This window comes from Mus pahari, chromosome 15 (assembly GCF_900095145.1).
Source record: "Mus pahari chromosome 15, PAHARI_EIJ_v1.1, whole genome shotgun sequence".
Classification (NCBI taxonomy): Eukaryota; Metazoa; Chordata; class Mammalia; order Rodentia; family Muridae; genus Mus; species Mus pahari.
The window spans coordinates 75,634,395-75,638,805 of NC_034604.1; the positions used below are offsets into that span (position 1 = coordinate 75,634,395).

Genomic DNA, 4,411 nt, shown 5'->3' on the forward strand with positions numbered 1-4,411 from the left:
CCCTGTCATGCCAGGGATGCGGAAACCCACAAATGTCTGTCAGGCACTTAGTTACCTCACTCTAGGGGACAGGATGAAGAATGATGAATTTGGAGCAAGCCTGTGGTAACCCAGCTCTGTGTGGCTTTTGGTCATTATCTCTATGAGCCAAAAATTCAGTATAAAATTTTAATAGTTTATTCCAACAGATTTTAGTGGGGAAGGGATCTCTAAGCGTTATGTAGACCTTAATATCTTTCGATTTCCCTATTCACCTCTTTGCCACAAACATTATAAAGTACAGCGTCATTTCCATGTCTGAAGCAAATGGGGACAGGGCTGGATCTCCTGGGAAGTCAGGACTGAAGAGAGGGTGTGAGAGCCAGGCAGCTTTCCAGCAGAGAAAGGTTGAAGGCCTTCAGAGAAAGCCACTCTGGAAGGCAGTGTGCTGGTTGACAGCCTGCTCCTTTCTTCCTCGCCGCCCTCCCCTCCTTCTGCGGGTTCCTAAATGCGCATTCCTCCCACCTCTGGCCTGGGTGTGTCTGGCACAAATCACGTTTGTATCTGAGCTTTCCTTTCCATTTTTATTTTCTCCTTAAATGGCTTCATGTAAACAAATATTAACACAGCATTTTGAAAGCTTAATTCCTACCCCCCTCCGTCTAGGACTACTCCTGGACTGCCACAGTGCCCCGGTCCAGAGGGCGTTTAAGAAGGTTCCTGTCTCTTTTCTGGCATTCATTATGGGCTTTGGTGCAGATACTCACATAAGATCTGTTTTCAACTGTGGGCCTATTAGCAAGCCAGCATCTGGAGGTGACCAGAGAGCATTGCAAAGCTGGAAACAAGAAATATTAGAACTTCTGTGCTAGCGATATGATTAAGGGACCTAGCTAATAGCACAGTCAAGAAACTCTTTACAGAAAATGTAGGAAGAATGAATACAATTAAATCAAAGCTTATTTAATGCTTTTTTTTGTTTTGGTTTGTATTTTGGCCCTAGTTACACACTTCCCGATTTTAGAACAACAACAGCAACAACAACAAAATCGCAAAACAGAGGGATGGGCTTTTGTATTAAAAGCTTTTTCGTACGTGCTTGCCTTGTTGCAGGTCCTGATGTCACACTGCACCAAAGAGAAATAGCAAGCTATCAATCAGTGTGTTTGAGTGCAATGATACCAGGAGCAAAAGGCTCATTGCCATTCGTGTCTTTTCAGGTGCGATCACATGATGGGCGCGACTCTACCATCGCCAGACTGCTCTGCCGGCCTAAGCGCCTTATGCACTCCAGAAACATCGATCATCGAACGACCCTGGCAAGACCCTGGCGGCGGGCAAACCGTAGCTAAGCTGCGACGTCGCCCCAACGATAATTCTCCGGGAGTCGCTGCGCCGCTGCAAAGTGGGCTGTGAGATGCAAATGAGCTGAGCCAGAGCGCCTTCTGATTGGCCGGAGCTCTTCTCCTTTCACCCCTCCCCCCTCCCCGAAACCTGAGTCTCTGTCCATAAATATCCTCAAGTCAAAAAACTCCAAGTCTAAAAGCACGAAAGAAATGGTGCCTGCACACAGGCACTTCCCCTTAAAAGAAGCAGTCTGCAGAGCAGGGGGAGACAAAGGGACAATTCGGAACAAACAAGCTCTCTATAAACAGATACTCTCCAATTAAACGATAAGATAGTGAATGGATCTCATTTAATAGAAAAATACTAAAAGTCCTGTGCTTGGCAGATTCAATGAATCAGCGAATTGTTTCTGCAACCATCTGAGGTTAGTTAAATTGACCCGCCATTCCAGCTAACATTTCTTTGGCTTGTTACTTTTAAAACCTCTCGAAAATTAGGAAAACACTATGCTAGCTCTGGAAAGGCCTGGTGCCCAACAGCTTTGAAAAGCAGGCTGAGAAACCTGCCCATAAATTATCTCAGCCTCTCCCCCACAGGAATCTGGGTGTGAACGTGAAAAAAAATGTCCACTTCACAGTTGTGGAAGCAGAGGCTTGCAAAAGCCCAGAAAACAGAAGTCTAACCAGTCAGCTGAACGCCCGTGGGTCCATCCGGTAATCTTCTTTCAATCCAGGTATCAACATCAAGTTGTTGTAGTATTTGTGAAATAATCTCACAGCATTGTTTCTGCATTTACAAAGAACCGAGGACAACAGTCACATTATTGCTTGGATGTGAAATGCTCCCCCCCCCCCCACCCCTGCTCATGTTTTTGAACTTTTGGTCCCCAGATGGTGGCGCTGTACTGGGAGGTTGTGACACCGGAAGGTAATTGAGCCATGCTGGAGGAAGTAGATTACCAGGAGGCAGGCCTTGAGGTTCACAGCCTGACCTTGTTTCCTTCTGTGTCCCTCTTTTCTGTTCACCGCAAAGATGTGAGCAGCCCTCCTGACAAGTTCCCAAGCCACAGTTAGGAACTACTCCGGTCACGTTGGATCATATGCAACAAAGCACGAGCCAGAGTAAAGCCTTCCTTCTCCAAGTTGCTTCTCTTTGGGGCTTGCTGACTAGCAAATGGTAAGCCCAAGGCACAAAGGGACTAAAACCTGGAGAGAGGACCTCGTAGGGAGAGAAGCTAGGAACTTTCGTACCTCACCCGAGCTGTACTGTTTCACGACAGTGTCTGCCTCCAGGCACGACTGAAGGCTGTGTGGGTCTTCCCAGGTCACACCCAGCTGTAGAAGTCACTGTCATGTTGCAAACGGGGAACCTGAGTCTGAAGGAGTCAAATGATTCACCCTGGGCTCGAGAGTCTCTAGCTGCATATGTAGCAGAAGATGGCCTAATCGGCCATCACTGGGAATAGAGGCCCCTTGGTCTTGCAAACTTTATATGACCCAGCTCAGGGGAAGGCCTGGGCCAAGTAGTGGGAGTGGGTGGATAGGGGAGCAGGGGCGGGGGGGGGGGTATAGGGAACTTTCGGGATAGCATTTGAAATGTAAATAAAGAAAATAATAGTAAATAAATAAATAAATTTTTAAAAATGATTCACCTTGTATCACACAGATGCCATCTATGCCCAGACTTAGAAATTCCACGACTTTGAAGAAAAGGTCAGATTTTTTTGGGAAGAGGCTATACCCAAACTCTTTTTCCATGGCCTCTGTCTACCTATAAACTCACATTATCTAAAACTTGTTGGAAATTTTTGTGAGGGATCCTCTTAAAACAGCTCAGCTCCTAAAGGATTACTTCTATGTGGCCATCGATTATACAGGGAAACAATAGTGTTATCATCTGGTGGACTCGGTATAAAAGTATAAAGACTGATAATAACATTCAACAGAAAGGAGGGTCCTTCCAGCTTGTCAGCACTGGCTCCCTGGAGTTCTGTTATGCCCATCATAGCTTGGCAGGATCCTTGCTTCAAAATATGGGAGCTCTCCCACCAACGCAGAAGGGTTGGGTAAAGACCAGTGTACCTGATCATGTTAGGTATTCCTGGTTCTTACACATCTACAGCTATAAACAGAAACCAGAGACAAAGGAAATAGGGCCAGGCTATAAACCTCAAGGCCCAAGGGGAGGGCACTTGCTCTTCTGTGTGGGTGGGATTGGGTGACAAGCTGAGCAGGCTTATCTATCACTCCTATGAGATGGAGGCAGGTAACTTGACCCATTCCTCTGCACCTGGGTCAGCGTTACCCAGGAGACCCTGGGAGAGAAAGTCTCAGAATTTTTGCATATATAGTTCTCTCTGCAAGGTACTAGGAAAAAGGTTAAGAAATTTATATTTGTGGTGGTTCTTTTTGTTTATTTTTTTAAATTTTATTTTCTTGTTTAATGTATATGTTTACCTACATGAGTGTCAGTGCACCATGTACTTGCCTGGTACAGGTTGAGACCAAAAAAGATGCCAGATCTCCTGGAACTGGTGTTATATACAGCTTCGAGCTGCCATGTGGACGCTGGCAGTCGAACCTCTGGGGCAGCAGACATTGCTTTTAACCATTGAGCCATTTCTCCAGCCTCTATTTTTGTTATTTGAGATAAAGTCTTGTGATGTAGCCTGGGCTGGCCTAGAACTTGTGGCCTCAGCCTCCCAATGCTGTAATATAGATGGCCACACATGTCATGCCTGATTTTAAGAATTGGTATTTAAACAGTGGCAATCTTCTTCCCACCATTGCAAAAGCACTTTATTTCTTTATCACTCCTGTTCTTTTAGAGGAAAAGGATGGTGCTATTTCATTTTTGTTTTGAGAACCGGTCTCATTCACTAAAGTAACCCTCAACTGGACTGTAAGCGCACGGCTCCAGGGTTAGGATGACTGGAGTCCTACATCCCAACCTTGCAAAATAATCAAAACAACAGCAAGCTTTAGGACTGTATTAGTCAGGGTTCTCTAGAGTCACAGAACTTGCAGATAGTCTCTATATAGTAAAGGAATTTATTGATGACTTACAGTCTGCAGTCCAAATCCCA

The 4,411-nt window shown here is 45.5% G+C and overlaps 1 long non-coding RNA gene across 1 annotated transcript in view; it reads left to right on the forward strand.

Moving 5' to 3' along the window:
* The first annotated feature begins 1,516 nt into the window (after positions 1-1,516).
* The window catches only part of LOC110333544, a 4,353-nt gene continuing 1,458 nt past the window's right edge, over positions 1,517-4,411 (forward strand). The window contains exons 1-2 of the long non-coding RNA XR_002381082.1: positions 1,517-1,750; positions 1,923-2,253. This is a non-coding gene — a long non-coding RNA (uncharacterized LOC110333544). The remainder of the gene's footprint in view (positions 1,751-1,922; positions 2,254-4,411) is intronic.